This window comes from Oryctolagus cuniculus, chromosome 4 (genome assembly GCF_051225735.1).
Source record: "Oryctolagus cuniculus isolate XC-2025 breed Fujian yellow rabbit chromosome 4, ASM5122573v1, whole genome shotgun sequence".
Lineage (NCBI taxonomy): Eukaryota > Metazoa > Chordata > Mammalia > Lagomorpha > Leporidae > Oryctolagus > Oryctolagus cuniculus.
In genome coordinates this window covers 23943366-23968207 of record NC_142870.1, presented here as the reverse complement: position 1 = coordinate 23968207, position 24842 = coordinate 23943366, and positions in this window count along the sequence as shown.

The window sequence follows — 24842 nt, the reverse complement described above, 5'->3', positions numbered from 1 at the left end:
GTGTTTTCTGACATGGCTACGGTAATTTACAAAGCAAGCATAAATGCACAAAAGCTCAGTTATCTCACATTCATACCAAATATTTACACACATTTGTAAAAACTTGAAATTTTCCCTTTTGAATTTTAATCACTCTGGTGTTAGTGTAGTCATATCTTACGTTGGTTTTAACTTGTACTTTGCTAAAAATAGTTAGATTAAAAACAACTTTGCATGTTTAATGGCAACTTAAACAGTATCTTTGCATGCACAGAATGCTTATTTTTCTTGTAAAATTTTTATTGTCTCTGTACTTTTGTTATGTATATTAGTATTTTTAATTAGATTTTTCCACAGCATCAACTACATATACTATAAAACACATGCATTTCTCAGGAAAAGATAACGGTATTAATGACTTGCTTCTTAAATTTACTTACTTGGGTAGTTTAGTAATAATAGATTCCTAAATTTAATTTAATCAGTCTGGTAATTTTTTTTTTCTTTTTTAAAGTCTTATTTATTTATTTCAAAGACACAGTAATAAAGAGAAAAATGTGATTGAGAAAAATCTTTCACTCACTGTCTCACTCCTCAGATACCTACAAAAGCTCCGTTGATCCGGGCAGAAATCAGAAGCCAGGAACTACAGTTTGGACTGCCTTGAGGGTGTCCGGGTTTCAAGCATTTGTGCCATCATTTGCTGTGTCTCAAGGTGTAAGTAAATAGAAAGCTGGAAAGAGTGAAGCAGGACCCAAGCACCCTAATATAAGCTGCAGGAATCCCAAGCAATGCTTAATCTACCACAATGCTCATCTCAGTAATTACGTCTTTAAATTTTCACTGTTAGGTGAAACATAGCATCATGACTGGCTTTTTAATGTTCTTGTTATATATATATTATATATATAATAACAATATTATATGTATCTAGAACAATACATATCATATATTATATATTAATGTATTAATGCATATTATATATAATAACAATATTATATGTATCTAGAACAATATTATAGGTATATAGAGCAACACATATATGGAAAACCTACTTCATTATATTTCATATATACAGCTTTAAGAGCGTCCTGATATTTCCCAACCTATCCCTTGCTACTGCCCTACTGCATCCCTCCTTTCCTATTTTTCTTTAGTTCAATGACATACTTTCAATTTAGTTTATAATCACAAGATTTTTTTAAAAGTTTTTTTTTTTTTTTATTTGAAAGGCAGAGTTACAGAGAAAGAGACAGACAAACAAACAGTGATCTTCATCCACAGGTTCATTCCCCAAATGGCCACAATGGTCAAAGCTGGGAAAATCAGAAGCCAGGAGCCAGGATCTTCTTCTGGGTCATCCACATGGATGCAGGGACCCAAGCACTTGGGCCATCCTCTGCTGCTTTCCAAGTTGCATTAGCAGGAAACTGGATCCGAATTGGAGTAGTCAAAACTTGAAACATGTGCCCATATGGGATGTTGGTGCCACAGGCTGCAGTCTTAACTGCTACACTACAGCACTGGCTCTGTAATGACAAGCTTACCACTCCACTAAATAAAGAATTCAGCAACTAATAAGTAGAAAATCCACTATGTTTTATGTTAAATAACTAACTCAAGTTACTTCATTTAAAAAATTTTACTATATATTTATATCATTTAGTTATGAATTGTGCTTTATTGTCTTACACTCCATGTTGAGATTCAAGAAATTTATAAAATTCATTTCTGTTTTATATGAATTAGGGATAAGCATCACATTTTTACTGAAAGATAACCAATATATCTAGTACAAATTATTGAAAGGATCTTTTTTTGCCACTTCAATCCAGTGGTAATTTAGTTGTAAATTAGGTGACCATAATTTTCTGAGAGTCTTTTCCTGGATTCTGTGTTTTGTTCCATTCATTTATTTATCCTTTTACCTATACCTTAGTGTTTGATTTATTGCAAATTCATTATTTAATCAGCCAGTCTGCTTGTTCATGCTTGTCTTTCATATTTTAGAATCTGTTTGTGAAGTCTTAGATTTTTTTTTAAATATCTAGCTCTGTTTTGTGGATTTGTTTATTTACTTTTCTCCTGGCAGACAGATGGAACACAGACTGAACCTTGCTCAGAGTTGATTTTAAGCAAAATTCAGACTGGTATATTTATTTTCCTCAAATTTAAAATATACTCCATACCATATGTACCCATTGTCTGTCTCAGTTGAAAATCTGTGATATTTGCCAGTTACCTTATACCTTCAGGTTCCAAGAATTTCATCTTCTGTTATATCAGTAGCACATAGCTGATAATATATTTGTTTGTTTACTCTTTAGCCCCCAGCTACTTTTTATTACTAAAATTATTGGTTTCTCATCTGGCGTATGTGTAGCTGACATGTAGGCAGATATTTAAAGGGAAAAACCCTACACATTTCTGTATTAATTCCATCAAAGATTTCTTCTCTATGTGAGTTTGATCATTAGATTTAGCAGCTTTGGCTACCATGATGAAATTAAGGTGCCATTCTATTTCTTTTTCTTCTGCACCTTAAGTTACTCTTTACTAGATTGTTTGATCATCATATAGACATATTTGGAAATAATTTATAATAACATATGCATTCATCAAAAATTCCTCTTATCCTGCACATTCCTATTTACATGCTGGTCAATTTTCCTAATGCTTTCACCCAGCACCTCTTGAAAGAACAGGCTGTGTTCATTCTGCAATGCATCACCTTTCTTCTTTGCTCAATCCACTCCACACCAGGTCACCTGACTTTGACTACTCTGATTAAGATCTCTATTGACCTTCGTGTTGCAGAATTTCATGGTTGTTTTTCTTTATGTTTCTCAGGATGGTTTGATGAATTTGCCCATTTCTCCTATACCAAAACAAACTTCTTTACCTTACATGTCACATTGGTCTATGTATGTATTTAAACAGATTTCTTTGTCCCCCATTTTTTTTTACTAAAATAAGGAAAAGGAGAAAGCCATGTTAAGAGACTATTAGAGTTACCTGCAAATGAGATAAAGTCTGGGATAGCAGTGCTAGAGGATATATATTATACTACATATATTACATTATTCATTTTTTACATATTTTTGTGCTGTATATATAATTTATTATAAATTACCTATATATGTAAGATATATATATGACATATGTATCCTACTCTAGCACCTCTGTCTCAGACTTTAAATAATTTTACATATGTAACATACAAAATATAGCAACATATTATATACATAATAGATGACATAACATTACAATACATAGTTTTTACAAAAATTAATATAACTATAATGCAGTAAGAGTAGTGAGCTAGAGGGGATATCAGAAAATAGCTTTTTAACTATGATGATTGAATATGGGTATAAGTAACTCAAATGGGCATATGGAAAAGGAGCAGCAGGTTTGAGGAAAATCAGAATTCCTCATTTAAGATCATCATTAGAAGATATGTACAGGTCTTATGAAGGTAACTATATAAATTTGATAGCTCTTGGAATATAATCTGAATCACAGAAAAATCCTGAGGTGAGCATTGAAAAAGGTAGTAAGATAGGACATTATTTTAATGTTTTAGAAATAAATAGAATTAGCTATTTCAAGACTTTTTCAACAGTCTTCTGTATCAATCAAATCATCTTTGGAAGAAGAATAGTAAAGTATTAAAAAGGATGGCACTAGGATTTATCAATATATTATACTTTAAAAAAACCTTAGAGATAGGAAAGCATGAATATGCAAACTGAGTGGCTCAGAGAATATCAGATGCAAAAATGAGAGTAACTAATTCTCTGCTTTTGTCTGACATGACCTCATAGCTGCTTGGCATTGGACAAAATATGTCTTAGGATATGTAACCATCTCCTAATAATTTCATATGATTTGGGGCACCAATAAATTAACAAAAATCCCTGAATCACATAGACAGTGACTCTCAAAACAAAAGTCTCTGTAGATGTGTGAGTCTATCCTCTGAGACTCCGTGATTCTGACTGCCCCAAACCAGACTCTAGAAATCAGCTACACTACTAGAGCACAACGAACTCAGTTATTAATTCCAGTAGGATTACAGAAGAAAAGAAAGGAGGCCAGCGCCGCGGCTCACTAGGCTAACCCTCCGCCTTGCAGCGCCGGCACACCAGGTTCTAGTCCCGGTCGGGGCGCCGGATTCTGTCCTGGTTGCCCCTCTTCCAGGCCAGCTCTCTGCTGTGGCCCGGGAAGGCAGTGGAGGATGGCCCAAGTGCTTGGGTCCTGCACCCCATGGGAGACCAGGATAAGTACCTGGCTCTTGCCTTCGGATCAGCGCGGTGTGCCGGCCATAGCGCGCTGGCCGCGGCGGCCATTGGAGGGTGAACCAATGGCAAAAGGAAGATCTTTCTCTCTGTCTCTCTCTCTCACTGTCTACTCTGCCTGTCAAAAACAAAAAAAAAAAAAAAAAAAAAAAAAAAAGAAGAAGAAAAGAAAGGAAGGAAGGAAGGAAAAGGAAAAAATCCTATCTATCCAGACTGTCAGGTAAGTGTTGACTTAGAGTACCTCTCCTTTTTCTCTCCTATTTTATCCCCATACATTGTTAATCTGCTCATTTTCCATATGTCTACTTGAGTTATTTATACCCATATCCAATAATTATAACTAAAAAATCTATTTTCTGATATCCCCTTTAGCTCATTAGTCCCTAGTGCCTTTTAGTTATATTAATTTTAATTAAAACTATGTAATACATATCATGTATTTATATAAACTATGCTGTTATATTTTATATATTGCAAATGTTAAATGAGTTAAAGTCTGGGACAGAGGTGCTAGAAAAGGATATATAACATACTACAAATTTTATATATTTTACATATTATTATGTTATGTATACAATTTATTATATATTATACATTACATATATATGTTTTATATATATATATATATATATTACACATATGCCCTAAATAGTTAAAATAATGTGTTGTCATGCTTCCCTGTATTTTCATAAGTGAACATCTTGGGGAGAACCATATGACTTTACAATTAAGATATCACCCACATCTCATATGGGACTCCTTAGTTTGAGTACTGGCTACGCTTCTGATTACAGCTTCCTACTAATGAGCATTCTTGGAAGCAGCAGTTGTATTCCTGTCACTGACGTGGGAGTCCCAGATCATGTCTGTGGCTCTTGGCTTCTTCCTGTACTACTGTGGGCATTCAGGGGAAGTGAACTAGTGGTGTGAGATTTTTTTTCTCTCTCTCTGGCTCTCTCAAACAAACACACAAACACACATACACACATATTCATTTCTTCTCCTTTGCTTTTCCTGTAAATAAAATAAAAGAAATGATATTACTCAACATCCCTCTTTGATTTTGAGGGGTGTGTTGGCTGGTTTGGGATAGCATTCAGGGTTAGAGAATCTGATGTTACAGATGCCTATGTTTTTATCTCACAGTATCTGTTTTTGGTATGGCTAATGATTTTCTCCATTTCTATATTACCAACATTAGCAAAATCTTATAGTGCATTTCTAAGTTTTAATATTAAAAAGCTTTGTCTCATAACTTTATGGTGTGTTTTTCTTACTGGGAGTAAAAATAACCTTCTATTCAAGAGAAAAAATAATGTGTCCTCTCATGCACAAGACTGTGCTGATTATTTGTTGTAATTCTAAACAAATAGATATGATAATTTAAATGATTATTTCAAATGCTGGGAAAGAACATTAACATTGAAACTAAAACTGCAGCACACTAATATCCTCATCAGAGCTGATCAGTTAACAAAAGTGGGTCATTAGAAAATAACTAACTAAGCTTTTCATTAATGCTCTAATAAGCCAAAATATATTCATAGTTTACAAATTTACCTAATATGAGCATAGACAATAATGTTCAAATATTAACTCTATTGTTCTCATTAAAAGTTGTATCTTTGTTTATTGATATAAAACCCTGGGGAAGGAAAAAATGATATCAAAGTTGATCATTTGATGGCTTAAAATTGAGGTCACTAGTGTAGGCAGGCAAATAGGATACAATTTATAAGATTTGTGAGCTAGAAGGCTATGCTTTAATCGCATCCCTGTGTGATCTCATCCTACCTGACCCCACCTGTATGCCCACCTGCCAATCAGGCTACTGTAACCACCCACTTTGGGAGTATATAAAAGACCTGGAGCACAGTGGGCCCCTCCTTTTGTTTCTCATGCACCTTCAGGGCACCTGGCCCTTAGCCCCGCCTGTGCTCTCTGCCTTTACTCTGATACCTGTGCTAAGCCCCTTATAGCTGCTCATAACCACATGCTTGCTGCATGTGGTTCCTGGACTGCACTCTGCTGGGTATGGCCCCAAATTAATTTCTGGACTTTTCTTTCTCCATTATACCAAACCCTCACACTCCTATGCATTTCCCTCACTAAATAAAAAAAGCTTAAATAAACTTACCATGCTGCCTGGTCTATTTGAGCCAGTTCAGAATTCTTCTCTGAATTTGTGGCAAGAACCCACATAGCTTATTAATTTCAGAACTATTGATAAGCAGATCGATTTTACTAGTGAGGCCATCCAGTGGAACTAGGAGTCTGTGGGCACCTCAGACATAGGTAGAATGTCCTACACAAGCTAACTGAAGTATGAGGAGTCAGATGGGTTAACAGGCAGTCAGTGGAAGTTGGGGTGCAGAGTGCTTGCTTTCTTCCCAGGGTTATCTTTTTTTTTTTTTTCATTTCCAGATTTTTTTTCTTTATTTTTATTTTATTTTATTTTTTTAAACTTTTATTTAATGCATATAAATTTCCAAAGTACGACTTATGGATTACAATGGCTTCCCCCCCATACCGTCCCTCCCACCCACAACCCTCCCCTTTCCCACTCCCTCTCCCCTTCCATTCACATCAAGATTCATTTTCGATTATCTTAATATACAGAAGATCACCTTAGTATACATTAAGTATGGATTTCAACAGTTTGCTCCCACACAGAAACATAAAGTGAAAAATAATAGATGATTTTTTTAAATGATGATGAAATCAGAGCAGACCTATTGTCATGTTTAATCCCAGTGAGAGTCAAGTTGGGAATTGATAATTTCTTTTTTTTTTTTTTTTTTTTTTTTTACAGAGGATCAGTTTAGTATGCATTAAGTAAGGATTTCAACAGTTTGCACCCCCATAGAAACACAAAGTGAAATATATTGTTTGAGTATTCGTTATAGCATTAAATCTCAATGTACAGCACATTAAGGATAGAGATCCTACATGAGGAGTAAGTGCACAGTGACTCCTGTTGTTGACTTTACCAATTGACACTCCTGTCTATGGCATCAGTAATCTCCCTATGCACCAGTCATGAGTTTCCAAGGCTATGGAAGCCCTCTGAGTTCTCCGACTCTTATCTTGTTTAGACAAGGTCATAGTCAAAGTGGAGGTTCTCTCCTCCCTTCAGAGAAAGGTACCTCCTTCTTTGATGACCTGTTCTTTCCCAGGGTTATCTTTAGCAAGGTCAAAAGTACCTGCCTGCCCACTCCTTGAAAGCTTCCAATTTTGCAGTAAGAATAGCAGGGGAGTAGCAATTCCATCTTCCTGAGCTCAGAGTTTACTGTAAACAAGTTACCTACCCCACCCTTCTGATGGCTCTTTGTTTTATCATTAGCAAAAGAGGTCTTTTTTGGGGTTTTGTCCCTGCCTTGTAACTGAATGTCAAGTTTTTTTTTTTTCCTTTGCAAAAAATGTGCTTAAAATCTCAGTACCATGGACCTCTTTGGATTTTTTCCTCACTTGGATGCACCCTCCATGCCAATCTGGCTGGATGTCTCTGACTCTAATAAATTTTGCTTTTAAATATCTCTGCTTCTCCATTTGGAAATTCTTCCATGTGAGACAAAGAACCACGATAATAATATTTTTTCTATCTCCATTTCACCTGCAACCAAAGTACTGAGAGTGTAGGAAGACTTCTATTGGAAAATTAAGATATATTTTTATTACAGAAACACAAAAATGTAGGGAAACAGAAAGTAAATTGATGATTTATTTTAGGGAGCCAGAAATTGTGCATGTAAGGAAATAACCTCATGATAATGTAAATTTCCATATATAAACAATTACTTAGTCTATATAATGTTGGAGTACAATACTAAAACAGTACAACATTATGAGATATTTAAAAATGCATGTGGTGGTGAAGTAACACCTTGAGAGTAGGGACTCCATTTTGGAGCACCTAAGACTCCATTCTGGGAAGGCACCCCCTCGACTGTGAGACTCTGGTCTGAAGCTATGATCTAAAACTCTCGGACAATAGCAGCAAACTGCAACCTACTTGGCAGAGCATAGAAACCCCCTAGCATGATCACTCAAGCTTGAAAGTAGATAGGCTACACCAGGGTTAATGACAAAAATGTAATTTGTCTATATCTACATATGATTAAAAATATTTGGGTTAATGTCAAGATTATAATCAATATTGTTAAGATCGTAACTGGTATTGTCAAGATTCTAATTGATATTAATTTCACATAGGTTTTAGGTCAGCTTGACCCCAGTAATCATGTATTCTCCCTTGATCCTAGCAACCATGTATTCTCCATCTGATTTTGTGGTTTTTGCCTTTAAAACCCCTGTTGCTTTGGGCTCCAGGGTGGAGAGTTCTTTAGGGCAGGAGCCCACTCTCCACTGCTAGCAATAAAGGACCATCAAATTTTATCAGTGTGTGATGCTCCTCGGTTTGCATTTGCTCAGGTACAACAGTGGGACTGGCACTGTGGCTCAGTGGTGGTTGTCATCTCAAGTCCCAGCTGCTCCATTTGACATTTAGCTCCCTGCTAATGTACTTGGGAAAGCAGCAGAGGATGGCCCAAGTACTAGAGCTTGTGCAACCATTTGGGAGAGCCTGATGATGCTCCTGGCTTCTGGCTTTGGCCTTGCCTAGCCCTGGTTGTTATGGCCATTTGGCAAGTGAAACTGGACGGAAGACCTCTCTCTCTCTCTCTGTCTCTCCCTCTGAAACTCTGCCTTTCAAATAAACAAATATTATTTGGAATGGCATGTGTATCCATTTGAGAACATATATGAGAAGTAAATGTGTTTTTATTTAGTTTCTGTTAGTAGAAATTGAACAATTTAAAATTGGACACACTAAAACATGTAATTGTTATTTTTAAGAAATGGAGCAAAGTACAAGAGGGTTGCTAATGCTTACACAGTCTTTTCCTCTGGGAAGTCAGAATTGCAGAGGTGGGCAGTGTGCATTGTTATTTGTCTATTGAATCAAAATAAAATTATTTGAATTATGAACATTTGAATCTCTAATACATGTGCTAATAAATAAAAATACACATGATGGTGTGCTATGGTTTAAATATAGTTTGTCAGTCTGAATATTGTGTAGGAATTTGATATCTGGAATAATGTTGAAAGCTGGCATGATTTTTTTTTTTTTTTTGAGATTTATGTACTTATTTGAAAGGCAGAGTTAGAGAGAGAGAGAGAGAGAGAGAGAGAGAGAGAGAGAAAGAGAGATCTTCTACCTGCAGGTTCATTTCTCAAATGGCTGTAATGGCCTGAGCTTGGTAATCTGAAGCCAGGAGCCAGGAGATTCTTCTGGGTTTTCCATATGGATGCAGAAGCTGAACTACTTGGTTCATCCGCTTCTACTTTCCCAGGTGCATTAGCAGGGAGCTGGCTTGGAAGTGGAGAAGCTGGGACTTCAACCAGAGCCCATAGGGGATATCCAGCCACAGGTGGCTGCTTTATTCGCTATGCCATGGTTTAGGTCCCAGGTGGTAGGATTTTTAAGACGAGACTGTCTTTAGCAGGGATTATTGCCTTTCTTCTGGAAGCAGGCTCATTGTTGTGACAGTGGGTTATTAGAATGCCATGCAGCCTTCTTTTCCGTCTTTCCCTTGCTTGTTTACTAGCCCTTCCCTTCTCTGCCATGAGTTGAAGCAGAATATAGCCACATGATCTTGGACTTTGAATGTTCAGAATTGTCAACCAAATAAACTTTATAAATTACTGAGTTTCAGAGAAGTATGATTATCTTCTTGTTAGGTAGGAAGTCAGAAATTGAGCCTAGGTGTGTATGAGAAAGGCCTGAAGACCAGCACCTACTGCAGAAGCTCCAGAAGCCCAGCACCTTGCACTTCAAAGTCCTGCCCCTTCTACCCGATAACCTTCCAGGTGCAGCCTAGTATCTGCACTTAAGTCCCACCTGGGTCCTGATGACCTTCCAGGGAGTTCTGACCCTTCTACCTGGTCTGATAAGCATCCTTCCTCTAAGGCGGGGATGCCAGCCAGGCTTCCCCTGTCTGATAACTTCAGGGGGAAAAACTCAGAATTCTTTGTATTTACACCCAACAAATCCTTTGTTCAGGAGAAGAAAGAGAGGGGGAGGGAAAAGGCAGGAAGGCAAGACCCATCCCCTTAAAAACTCCAGCCTAAGTGTGATCTATGCACTCACTCTCAGGTTCTGTCGGGAGAGTGCCCATCCGTTCCGTTCTTACGGATGTCCCTACCCTAATAAACTTTGCTATTTTGCTTTCCACTGCTCTCTATCTCACACCTGAATTCTTTCTTGCACGAAGACAAGTACCCATTGCTTCTCCAGTAACATTTCTGGCAACCACTAAGGGATTTTAAGACATCGAAAGTCAGTATTCCTTCCCTCGAGCGGGATGGGATCTGTGGGAATGACTGTTGATAGTCCTGCACCCCACAGCTCTCCAAGAACGTGGAGGTCCCCCTGGCCATGGCTTAGCTATGGCTGAAACTCCAGAGGGATTGTAAGGAACGGGAGGGCAACTAGGAAGGGCAGCTGGCTGAGAGCCTGGAGACCCCACGAGCTCGCTCTGGCTTCCTGGCTGCTGGACTGTGACCCGAGGACCTTGCTTCTCTCTTGGTGGGATGCCTGGTCATGCTGCCTATTGCTATGATAGTGGGGCTCAGTCATTTGAGGCTAATATTGGTCCTTCAGGTAAACTCCAACAACTAGATAGTAGGCCATCATGAGCGATAGGAGGAAAACCCACTCAGTCCCCAGACATCAGGGCCTTTCCCTATGTTCTCCTCCAGCTGAGATGCCTCACAGGCACAGCCAGATTTCTGATGAGAGTACTTGCTCACATCTTTTCCTCTGTCACTTTTCTCTCTTCCTCCTCCCTGTCTGTCTCCCCCCTCCTCTTTGTTGCTGCTGGCCAGAGGAAGGGAGAGGGAAATTCCATAGGTCCCTCCACCTAAGGAAGGGAAAAGCCCTGATCCGATAACCCTTTCCAACCTGGTAAATGTTTTCCATCTTTGCAGCATATTGTAGTTCTGGTAGATCTTGAAAAGTTTTTTGTGCACTTTCTATTGCTGTTGCTAAGCTTTGGTTGACTGAGAACTGAGTCTGAACAGGAGCTAAAGTTAACTGTCTGTTTTTAATTGACTTGAGTGATTGCAGTAACCCTGATTGGGTTTGGCTTTGCTTGAAATATTTGAGTTGAATGGATTAAGATCTCACCTTGATGGCTGTTTTAATTAGACTAGGTAATGCAACTTCTGTTGTGTTATAAAGGATTTGCTATAGGAGGTTCCCAGCACTCTTGGTGGAGCAGTACGCCTACCCAACCCCACGGCCAGTCCTGCTAGGCCCAAGCATTCACAGTCTTCCCTGTAAATGGGGCACTATGGCCTTTCCCTGCGCTCTCTTCCAGTCAGCATGGCCTGCTGCACCCACGCTGGCACAGCCAGATATCTCAGGTGAGAGATGAGTGCTCTCCAAGGCTGCTTTTTTCTCTCTCCATTTCCAATTCAATACCCCTCCTTACTAGGAGAGGGGCAAAGAGAAATGCTTCTGACTACTGCTGGCCTTTCAGGTTTCCCCACCTAAGGGAGTGAGAAACCTTAATTCATTAACCTTTTCCAACCTGATGGATGGGTTTTTCTCTTCTTTGCAATTGATGAAAACTTTTCCTTCAGCTCTACAGGAGTTTCTGATTCTCTCTCTGCCTCTTTGTTTCCTGATGTGTTTCATTGTCCTAAGCAATGGGCTCACACACTGTTGATCAGCTTTTCTGTGCTGCTGCAGCTAACAGCTGATGAGAGCTTTCATGTGTCTTGAAGGTTTCACTAGAAGGTTTTTCTAATGGCAGTCCTGAGTCTTAATTGGGAGAACTGCAATGCAAAGTGATTACCTTTACTCTGATCAGATCTAGCCCACAGCCTTGGCTGAAATGCTCAGTTAAATGTATATTTTGGCCAAACAGTCTGACTCTCTGGCAGTTTTAAGTTCTAAACCAAGTCCTCTGACTTTGAGGCTTCTAGTCAGATTCCTGGAACTCTCAAAGGTTGAGCTTTGAATTTGTTAAAATAACAGCTATTTGAGTCAATTCAGATTATGTAAAGTTAAAATGTTATAAATGATGTCAGACTTATGTTGCATTCATGTTATTGCTTTCCAGCTAAAGTGCTTTTATAAAAATGAAAGTAAATTCTGTGTATATAAGCCTTTATGTTATTAACTAAAGTAAACCAATAGGATTGGTTCAGAAAATTGGGTTAATCCAAATGCCCTTTGGTTTGTTTGGTTTGCTCGCTCAGTTTGATATGCTTTAAACTTGTTTCTTTAAAAGATGAAGATCTTTTCAAATTTGTAAACATGCACTAATGTCTGTGTTTGCTGCTCAGAAAGTGTTATCCTTATTAGTTACTTAAAAGCATGGAAATGTAATTTTGACCTTAAAAATAATTCAGATAATGGTGTGGTATTCATTAATATCTCAGTGTCTTAAGTCATCTAGGCATTGTTGCTGAATAAAACATAGGAAACTATATTATGTGTACTTTTAACATTTTAAATGCTGTAAGGAGACTGTTTGAGTTTGTTAGCATGTATTCTCATAGGTTGTCCATACATGACAATTCAAGACTATGTAAAAGTAACTACTGGTGTAAGTTTCAGAAGGTGTGAGCAATTCACAGAGTTTAAGAAAAGTTTACGATTTAAAAATATAGTTTACAGAGTTTTCTACAAAGTTACACTGACCTAAAATTGAAGTCCAATATTCTGTTAGAACAATGGGGTTTTTGAAAAATGCATATTAATGTGATAGTAAATAATATGGAAATTGTCTCAATTGTAAATCTTAAAATCTGTTTTTGCAAAAACTGTAATGTCTCCTTTTAACAGTGTCTGTTTCATTGGTTACTCTGCCATTTCTAGAGTTAGGTCCTGTAAGCTCTTTTTTGACTCTGTTAAATTATTCCAATTATTCCAAGTTATGCAGTGATTTCATGTGATAATTTTTTTTTTTTTTTTTTTTTTTTTACAGGCAGAGTGGACAGGGAGAGAGAGAGAAAGGTCTTCCTTTTGCCGTTGGTTCACCCTCCAATGGCTGCCGCAGCCAGCGCACTGCGGCCAGCGCACTGCGTTGATCACTGCGCTGATCCAAAGCCAGGAGCCAGGTGCTTCTCTTGGTCTCCCATGGGGTGCAGGGCCCAAGCACTTGGGCCATCCTCCACTGCACTCCCAGGCCACAGCAGAGAGCTGGCCTGGAAGAGGGGCAACCGGGACAGAATCCGGTGTGCCGGCTCCGCAAGGTGGAGGATTAGCCTATTGAGTCACGGCGCTGGCCTGCTAATTCTTATGTTCAAGGTTTGTTTGTTTTTTTTTTTTTTTTATTTCTGGTTTATTTGACAACAAGAAACATAGAATTTGTGTTCTACTGAAGTAATCTATTATGTACTCTGTCTCTGGTAAGTTCTGATTGATGAAAAGCATTGAGTCTTAAAAGTTTTTTATTTTAAATATCATTATGATTAAATCTGGTCTAAAAGTTTTAAAATCACCCTGACTAAATGGATGATATCATTTCACAATGTTAAGGAACTCTAGTTTGACCAGATAGTCTAAGTTCTCTTGGCATTTTTTTTTTTTTTAGTTTATTTGACAGGTAAAATTATAGACAGTGAGAGAGAGAGAGAGAAAGGTCTTCCTTCCATTGTTCACTCCCCAAATGGCTGCTATGACCAGCACTGTACCAATCCAGAGCCAGATGCTTCTTCCTGGTCTTCCATGTGGGTGCAGGGGCCTAAACAACCGGGACTAGAACCTGGTACCCATATGGGATGCCAGTGCTGCAGGAGGAAGATTAACCAAGTGAGCAACGGCACCAGTCCCCTCTTGTCACCTTTAACAGACTTCTGAAAATCAAAGTTCTAAAATCTCCAGACTTTTGATATCTCCAGAGGAGCCCCTGGAGATGTGAAAGATATATCTCTCATCTTGCAGAGGTAATAACCAATTAGGCTATTTAGATTAAAAGTGTTGCCAAGATGTGAAATGATGCTAAACTTCAGTTATAAACATGTTTCTTTCTAGCTGCTCCAGTCTCTGGTTCAGAAGCCAGATTCTTTAAAGGGGGACTGACAAAGTCTCCATCCAGCTAATGCTGATTAACCAGACATTGTTAGTTCAAATGTATTACTATTTCAAATTTGGATCAAATGGAAGTCTAGCCAAAAGGGAGAAAGTGTTCCAATAGAGCCTTGGAGACAACTGGAGATGGTTATGCAGCAGATACTAGAGACCTAGGTTCCAGGAGCCCAAGAAAGCTCTAGTGTTCACAGGCTACACGGTGAAAACCCAGAAGCCCAAAAAACTTAAACTTATGGGTTACACAGTAATGCTAGTTAAACCTGGCAACCCAGGCCCATAACCCACTGGCTACATGGTAAATATCTGGAAGACAGGCTGGCGCCCCGGCTCACTTGGCTAATCCTCTACCTGCAGTGCCGGTACTCTGGGTTCTAGTCCCAGGTGGGTGCTGGTTCTGTCTCGGTTGCTCCTCTTCCACTCCAGCTCTCTGCTGAGGCCTGGGAAGGCAGTGGAGGATGGCCCAAGTGCTTGGGCCCTGCACCCACATGGGAGACCATGAGGAAGCACCTGGCTCCTGGCTTCGGATCGGCGCAGCATGCCGGCCATAGCAGTCATTTGGGGGGTGAGTCAATGGAAGGAAGACCTTTCTGTCTGTCTCTCACTGTCTAACTTTTCCTGTCCAAAATAAATAAATAAATTAATTAATTAAATAAAATAAAAAATAAAAAAAAAATCTGGAAGACAAAGGATGGCAGTGATGTCTGCCACAACTTCTCCTCTAAGTCAGGCTATTCAGTAAGCACTGGTTAAATGCCAGTTAAATCTGAAAGCCCAGGAAGTCAGGCTAAGCAACCAGAGAGACCGAACTCGCTGCCTCACTTCTCCTCTTTTCTGTTCCAGAGGGGAAGTTACTACTGTTCTGCAGGACTCTCCAATGTGATGTATGGTTTGAGCCTCAGACCTTATATAAGGGATGACTGACCTTTTCTGTAATAATGCCTGGCCACAATATAGAGGGCCAAACAGCATAGCCAGAAAAAGAGAAGTTAAACTATGAAATAATGTTACAGCTAGATTGATTTTTCTGTGTACACAGTAAATGGGCAGAACTCCCCTTTTAAACCAAATTGAGGGGAAGATAAAAGTTGTTCTGATGACCTCAAAGTATACAAGCAGGTCACCACAGTTGATCTTACCTAAAAGGTCATAATTCTCCTCATGGGCATGGTTATATGGTTATAGCTCACAGGGAAACACTAAGTGTCAGAATTTGCCCATGACCATAGTTTTCTAGCTCACCCTGATGACATTAAAGAAATCTTCAAGGTCAGGATTGGGTCGAGCACCCCCTTGACTGACATCATAGAGGCTGCCTCCATGGTCTACTTTATTAGAGACCAGAAGAATCAGGAGCAAGCTAGCAGCAGGAGCAATGTAAAGATAGGTAACAGGCCAATCAAGGGCTGCTTTGCATGTTGATCTGCTGTCAAGGAGACCCAGCAAGGCCAGTCCACCTCAAACAGCACCTGTTTCCGATATGAGGAGCCAGGGCATTGGACAAGCATCCATCATGACAGAAACCACCTTCTGTCAGCTCTTTCAAGAGCAAGGCCACTAGATACAGAACTGCCCTGGGTGTCAAAGGACTCCTGGTTCAGAACCGCAGACCCTGTGGCCCTGAGCTAAAAAGCCTTTGGCTCTGCCCATCCTCTGCCTAGCTTCCAGCTCTAGCCACTGCTATTGAGGGGATGGCCTAGGGTCAGTGAAATGTAAGTTGCCTATTTGTACCAGCCTCCTCTTCAGCTCTCCTCCTGGTCCAGCCTTTTATAATGTGAGTCAACAGCGTGCCTCCCTTAAAGGAGATTCCTATCTCTTGCAATTTTCTTCCAGCACCCCATGGATAGGTCTGGTCTCACACACCCAGCCAGGCCTTAAAAGTCTATCCAAATATTACGCTTAAAAGGCTTTTCTGCCAGTTCCTAAAAACAGAGCTTTGAGTTACAGCTAACTTAGATAGTTCTGCTCCTATTTGAACAGATCCTTACAGAGGATTTAAAGGGCCTATATCTTGAGGGGGGGGGTGTGCACAATAATCCAAAATGTAGATGGCTAAATGTAAATAATTGATTAGTCTGTTTCCTTTCCCAGACTGAGACTCTAGTCTTGTACATTAGCTTAACTTCCTAGTAAAACTAGCTACTAGCAATGGGGGGTGGGGGGATGGGAAACATAGCCAGTCCATTAGAGTGTTAATTATTTAACCCTTACCCTCACCCCTGGGGAGAGAAAACCAGCCCCAGAGAGGATATGGGCCATGCAGCAAATTCCAAGTTCTGCAAACTCCAGGCAGTCCCAGCAGGTTACAGGTTCCTAGATACAGGGAAATAGCACTGTTCCTAAACCAGGCTCTCAACAGGGAGCCAAAGCAGAGCCCCCTCCTTTGGGAAAAACAGACAAATAATGCACCACTTTCCCACTTTCATCCATTGAAAAGTTGCCATGACTAGGGCTCTTACAAAGGGATTGCTAATTCAGTCCTTCAAACAGGCAGACCCTAGATCTGCTACCTGCTGCCCAAGAAAGTGCCCCAACCTAGGGCCAAACTAAATGAGTGTGAAATCATGGTCATGCTTTCTTGGACAAGGCCAGATAACTCCAGGACCAGTTCAGACAAGGCTAAAATATCTGGCTTAACATCACATCTGGTCATGGAAATCCTGGTTATGCCTCTGCTTGGCAACATAATGTCCACATTCTTTCTGCTCTCTGCAGTCAATTGTGCTTTAACATCCAGCTCCAGGTGCTTCTAAGACAAGGCTTATAGTCTACCTCAGACAAGGTGACCCAGCCTCTGGACCAAGCGGGACAATGCTTCCAGAGGCCATTCTCAAGCACCATAGGACAGAGAGCAAGAGAAAAATACCCATTTGTCAGCTTCAAAGTAGCTATAGAAGACAGAACTCTGCCCATTTATCTCCTTAAAGAATTGTGGGCATTTTTTTCTTGAGGGGGGATGCATAAACCTTGCTATTTTGCTTTCCACTGCTCTCTGTCTCACAACTGAATTCTTTCCTGCATGAAAACAAGGACCCTTTGCTTCTCCGGTAACATTCTTAGATCTGTGTCTATGAAATACATGAAATCTGTTCTTTTCATGTTCATAAAAATTTTCAAAAATTACCAAGTCTCAGGCATCTGGAAATAACAACAGAAATAGGAATAAGGCAGCAGGTATTCTAAAAAGTCTTGCATAGAGAATCATACTGTGGTAAGGTTTACTCTAATTCTGAACAAACATATTGCTTAGAAAAATTAATGAGAATTTTACTTGAGTGGTATGTGTTGGCTATTTAGTATTTTATTTCTTGGAAACTATGCTAAAAATAAGAAGTTGTTTTATAATGGCAGATTTTCATTAAAATATATTTTACAGTGAGAAGGAAAATACATTTAAAGAGGGTAATGCACTGAAGGTAAGAAGGTGTGTTTATTCTAATACATGTATGAAAAATTTCAAAATATTCACAGAAATGCATATTGTGCAAAATTATTCAAAGCTTTCAAATTTTTCCTACTAAAATAAAATTATGCTTTCTATTTGGAAAAGAGGCACAGAATAGAGAGGAAGCAGTATACAAATTTACAGCCAAACCAAATTTATTCAGAGAAAATAAATTGGTAAAGATGGGTGAAAAACTGCTGACTTGCACATGATGGAGCACAAGGCAGAAGGCCATGACCCCCAGTGGTCAGGCCTTTTTATATTTTAGGAGGGTTAGGGATTGTGGTGGGTGTAGAGGGTAGCAAGCAGAGGTGAATTCCTGGAACTGGATGGGGTCTTGGGGACCTGGAAAAGAATGCAGGGTGGGTTGTGAAGGCAATAGGGTGTGAGACTCAATTGAGGTTCAATGGGAAGGAATAAATTCCAATGTTTATGTATCTTTTGGAAAATGAGCAAGAATGGCTGAGGCTTATGCCATTGTTCCATCAATACTGATAAGGAGAAGGGGCACTGATTTCTCTCTGGCTACTTCCTGCTGATACTGGGTGTAGACATGGAGGCAGGATTTGAACGAGGTCTATCTGAAGTAGGCAGGCATGCAGGCTGAAATTGATTAGATTTGTAAACTGTAAGACCACACCTTCACCACGCCCCTGTGTGACCTCATGCCCCTACCTGAGGGCTTTGCCACGCCCCTGTGTGGCCTCATTTCCCTACCTGGCCACACCTGGGTGCCCACCAGCTAATCAGGTTAATTAACCACTCCCCTTTGGAAGTGGGTTAAAAGCCAGGACACAGTGTGGCCTGGCTGCTCTTCTTCCCTGGACTCTTGCCAGGAGGTGGGGTTGCTGTAGCCCTGTGCCCTATGCTACCTGGCCCAGATTCAGGCCTAGATGCTGTTCCATGTGGCTGGTTCCTGGTGCTCGGTATGAATCCCTATTCACCTCTCTCTCTTTAAAAAAGCTCTCACTCTCCTATACATCTTTATCACTAAATAAGAGCTCAAAATGTACCATGATGCCTCATTTATCTGTGCTGGTATTTAGAATTCTTCTCTAAATATTAGGCAACAACCCTCTCGGGCTTATTAATATTGGGGATTTAGTAATAAGCTTGTGGTGAAATCATATGGCACTCCAAATTCTGGTAGCACATGTGGCACCCCAGATAGCACTTCTGGGAAACTTAAGGGTCCACATTTTAGTGTAGATTTTAGGGGGTCATGTCCAATTTCATATCCAGTTGATTGAAGGAGAAGGGCAGTCTTGTGTTGCTCCTGTGAGACAGCTTGAGATATAGCAGTTATTCATTCCTGCAAGACCATTGGAATAAGTTAATTATACATGGCAGAAAAGAGAGCACTATGATTATGAGGACAAAAGGTGATAGTACAGACATTGCCCAAGGTGGAGAAGATGACCAAAATGAGGCAGAATTAGCATATTAACATGAGAGAGGTGGGTCCTGTGTAAGTAGACTTACATGAAAAAGATGTTATTAGTTATAACAAAGTAAAATGTACCCATGCAGAGTGCCCTTTGTGTTTGGCAGTGGTAAGGTTAGTCAATATCACCAGGTAGGGGTTAAAACAGCCTTATTTTAACTTTTATTTAATAAATATAAATTACCACAATACAACTTGTGAATCACAGTGGCTTTTCCTCCCGATAACCTCCCCCACCGCAGCCATTCCATCTCCCACTCCCTCTCCCATCCCATTCCCATCAAGATTCATTTTCGATTCTCTTTATATACAGAAGATCAACTTAGTATATACTAAGTAAAGATTTCAACAGACTGCACCCACACAGAAACACAGAGTGTAAAGTACTGTTTGAGTACTAGTTATATGTACCATTAAATCACGTAGTACAACATATTAAGGACAGAGATCCTACGTGGGGAGTGAGTGCACAGGACACTTGCTGTTGACTTAACAATTGACACTCTTAATTATGACATCAGTAATCACCCGAGGCTCTTGTCATGAGCTGCCAAGGATATGGAAGCCTCTTGAGTTCACCAACTCAAATCTTATTTAGACAAGACCATAGTCAAAGTGGAAGTTCTCTCCTCCCTTCAGAGAAAGGTACCTCCTTCTCTGATGGCCTGTTCTTTCTGCTGGGATCTCACTCACAGAGATCTTTCATTTAGGTATTTTTTTTTTTTCTTGCCAGAGTGTCTTGGCTTTCCATGCCAGAGAAACTCTCATGGGCTTTTTAGTCAGATCTGAATGCCTTAAAGCCTGATTCTGAGGCCAGAGTGCTGTTTAGGACATCTGCCATTCTATGAGTCTGCTGTGTATCCTGTTGCCATGTTAGATTGTTCTCTCCTTTTTAATTCTAGCAGTTAGTATTAGCAGACACTAGTCTTGTTTATGTGATCCCGTTGACTCTTAATCCTATCATTATGATCAATTGTGAACTGAAACTGTTCACTTTGACTAGTGAGATGGCATTGGTATGTGCCACATTGATGGGATTGAATTGGAATCTCTGGCATGTTTCTAACTCTACCATTAGGGGTACATCCGATTGACATGTCCCAAACTATACATCTCCTCCCTCTCTTATTCCCAGGTGATTGTATCCCAGTGATTCCCAGGGATCACTTTTTAGTTAATTTTAAAACCTTACAATTGTTATGTGTTAAATAAGAGTTCAACAAACGGTATTAAGTAGCACAAAAAAATACTAAAAGGAATAAAGTATTAAGTTGTTCCTCAATAGTCGGTATAAGGGCTGATCAGGTCATTGTTTCTCATAGTGTCCATTTCACTTCTACAGGTTTCCTTTAGGTGCACAGTTAGTTGTCACCAATCAGAGAGAACACATGATATTTGCCCTTTTTGGACTGGCTTATTTCACTCAACATAATGTTTTCCAGATTCCTCCATTTTGTTGCAAATGACTGGATTTCATTTTTTTTTACTGCTGTATAGTATTTTATAAAGTTCATATCCCAATTTCTTTATCCAGTCTTCTGTTGATGGGCACTTAGGTTGGAAAAATCTTCCATGCTTATGGATTAGAAGAATCAATATCATCAAAATGCCCATTCTCTCAAAAGCAATTTATAGATTCAATGCAATACCAATCAAAATACCAAAGACATTCTTCTCAGATCTGGAAAAAAATGATGCTGAAATTCATATGGAAGCACAGGAGACTTCGAATAGCTAAAGCAATCTTGTAAAACAAAAGAAAGCTGGAGGCATCACAATACCAGCTTTCAGGACATACTATAGGGCAGTTATAATCAAAACAGCATGGTACTGGTACAGAAACAGATGGATATGGATAGACCAATGGAACAGAGTAGAAACATCAGAAATCAATCTAAACATCTACAGCCGACTTATATTTGATCAAGGATCTAAAACCAATTCCTGGAGCAAGGAAAACTAATGGTGCTGGGAAAACTGGATCTCCATGTGCAGAAGCATGAAGCAACACCCCTACATTATACCTTACACAAAAATCCACTCAACATGGATTAAAGGCCTAAATCTATGACCCAACACCATCAAATTATTAGAGATCATTGGAGAAACCCTGCAAGATATTGGCACTGCCAAAGACTTCTTGGAAAAGACCCTGGAAGCAGAGGCAGTCAAAGCCAAAATTAACAATTGGGATTGCATCAAATTGAGAAGTTTCTGTACTGCAAAAGAAACAGTCTGGAAAGTGAAGAGGCAACAAACAGAATGGGAAAAAATATTTGCAAACTATGCAACAGATAAGGGGTTAATAATCAGAATCTACAAAGAGATCAAGAAACTCCACAAGATCAAAACAAACAACCCACTTAAGAGATGGGCCAAGGACCTCAACAGACATTTTACAAAAGAGGAAATCCAAATGGCCAACAGGCACATGAAAAAAACGTTCAGGATCACTAGCAATCAGGGAAATGCAAATCAAAACCACAATGAGGTTTCACCTCACCCCGGTTAGAATGGCTCACATACAGAAATCTACCAACAACAGATGCTGGCGAGGATGTGGGGAAAAAGGGACACTAACCCACTGTTGGTGGGAATGCAAACTGGTCAAGCCACTATGGAAATCAGTCTGGAGATTCCTCAGAAACCTGAAGATAACCCTACCAATACAACCCAGCCATCCCACTCCTTGGAATTTACTCAAAAGAAATTAAATTGGCAAACAAAAAAGCAGTCTGCACATTAATGTTTATTGCAGCTCAATCTGCAATAGCTGAGACATGGAATCATTTTGTTTTGGATAAATCCAATCACTATGTTGAAAGGCAGAAGTACAGTCAGGAGGTACATAGTATGTTTTGGGTAGGGGTGTGTCTGCATAGGTCCATAAGTGAGAGAGCATGTCAATGAGAGGGAAAGCAAGAGGAGGAGGAATAGCTTCAGAATTCTGTAAGGGAGGGAACTTAGATGAAAGAAGAGGCCTTCCATAGAGAATTTCAAAGGGGCTAAACATTAAGAGCTTCCAGGGAAGAGATCTGATTCTTAACAAGTCTAAAGGAAGGATTTTTACCCAGACCTAATGGACCTGAGTGGAGAGTTTAATTAGAGTCTGATTTAAAATTCCATTCATTCTTTTCCTGAAGAAGGAGAATGATAAGGAATGTGGAAATGCCATGAGATATGAAGAGAGCAGATACTATTTGAATAATTTGAGTGGTAAACTCTGATCCATTGTCTGACTGAATGGAAGCAGTTAATCCAAATCTTGTGATAACATCACTTAACAGTGGAGTGGAAACTCTTTTGTTAGCATTAGGGAAAGCTTTGACCCACCCTGAGAAGGTGTCCGTCATCACAAGAAGGTAATGTGTTCACCTAACTGGTGGCATATGGGTGTAGTCCGTCTGCCTTCCTCCCCCAGGAGTGATCAATGGTGTGTTGAAAAGGGAATGGGAGTGGCCTGAAATTAGAGTTAAGGTTAGCAGTTTGGTAGATGTTGCATGTCTGAAACATGTTATGTAACGTTTCTCATATAACAGGAGTTACTGTATGTGTGATCTCAGGAAGTGAAGAAGAGAATTTTAGTTTGAGTGATAGAGGGAATGAAGGTTTTTTTTTTATAAAGGTAGCTTGGAGAGAAGAAGGGAGTATTAGCTTTTCATCTAGAAATCACCAGGAGTCCTTTCTTGATTCCATTTGTTGTTGGAACTGAGAGATTTCTAAGTCTGAATATAAAGGGGTTAGGTTAAAGAGAAAAGATGGGATCATCTCCCCATGAGCCACTGCTTTAGCTGTCAGATCAGCCTGATTGACCAGATAGGTATTGTTTAACTTTCTGGTGCCCTTTGCAATGAATTATAGTGACTTTTTTTGGCAGCTAGGCAGCACCAATAAGAGCTTTAATCAGTTTGACGTTCATTATAGGGGTCCCTCATGCTGTTAGAAAGCCCCTTTCTTGCCATATCTGGGCGTTGGAATGGATGATATTATAGGCATATTAGGAATCTGTGTATACATTGACTGTCCTTCCTTTGGCTAAGGTGAAGGCATGAATCAAGGCTAATAATTTGGTTGTTGGGAGGTAGCGCCTGGAGGTAAGAGCCTAGCCTCTATGACCATATGCGGGGAAGAGTGGGAGGTATCACGATCTCCCTCAATTATTGCGTATCCAGTGGAAAAAGAGGGAGTTTTAGAAACACTACCATCAGTGAACCAATCTGGGGCTTTGGGAAAAGGAGTGTCTGTGAGATGGTGTAATGTGGTCAGGGAAAAAGCAAGGAGGTCAGGACAAGAATGGGGTTCCAGAGGATCAGAGACAGTAGTGGGGAGGAGAGTAGCTGGGTAGAGAGAGCAGCAATGAAAGGTAACAATGTGCTGGGGAAGGGTAGAGTGAAGAACTTGGATGTGAGACGGTGATACAGACTGAAAAGCCCAGTGGCTGAGGAGGTCTTGCAACCCGTGAGAGGACCAGATTTGTAAGGGTTTATAAAGGGTCAGCTTCTGGGCCTCAGGTATGAGAATAGCTGCCATGGCCAGGACCCTTAGGAATTGGGGCCAGCCTTGATAAACCCCATCTAATTGTTTGAAGAAATGATCCATAGGCATAAGAGATTTTTCCAGCCTTTTGGGCCAAGACACTGAGTTCCTGCCACTTAAAGCTGTGAATGTAGAGGAAGAATGGTTTAAGTGGGCTAGGAAGGCGCAAGGTGAGTGCTTGTGGGACAGCCTTCTTTAGGGTTTAGAAAGGGGTCTCTAAGGAGGAAGTCTCTTGCAAGGCATCTAGATTGCCTTTGGTAGCTTCATACAGAGGTTTAGTGATAAAAGTTTGGAATCCAAATGTGAAAATATCCCATGGGCCCCAAGAAAGAGAGGAGGTCTTGCTTAGTACATAGGAAAGGAAGGTAATATATTGCCTACTTTGATGCCAAAGGAATTGTGCAAATGTCTTTCCTCATGAGAAGTCCCAAGAAGGTGAGAGAAGTGGAAATTAGCTGAGCCTTCTTTGGAGACACCCTATACCTTTTCTCACTATAAAGTTTAAAAGACTGGTGGTATGTTAGAGACAGGTCTCTTGGGAGGGGCTACAGAGGAAAAGATAACATAGTGAAGAAAGGTGCTGAGTGACAGGTTAATAGAGGCCACAGCCGCCTGGAGGGCCTATCCAAATAGATGCCCACTGTTCTGGAAACCTTGGGGTAATACAGTCCAGGTAAGTTGTCGGGTAAGGTGAGTATTGAGGTTAGACCAGGTAAAGACAAAGAGTGGTTGGAGTGTCAAGAGGAATTGTGAAGAAAGCATTCTTTAGGTCCAAGACAGAAAAGAAAGAAGTTGTATAGGGTATTTGGGAGAGGAGCATGTAGGGGTTTGACATCACTGGGTATATGGGATGGACAGTGGCATTAATACATCTGAGATCCTGCACTGAACCATAAAAGCCATTGGGTTTTTTAACTGGGAATATAAGTGTGTTATGGAGGAAGTGAGTGGGAATGACTATGATAGTGGGAATGGAGATAGATGTCCCCAAGTGGTCCAGAAGGTCCCTGACTAAGAGGGGTGTGGGGCAGTTAG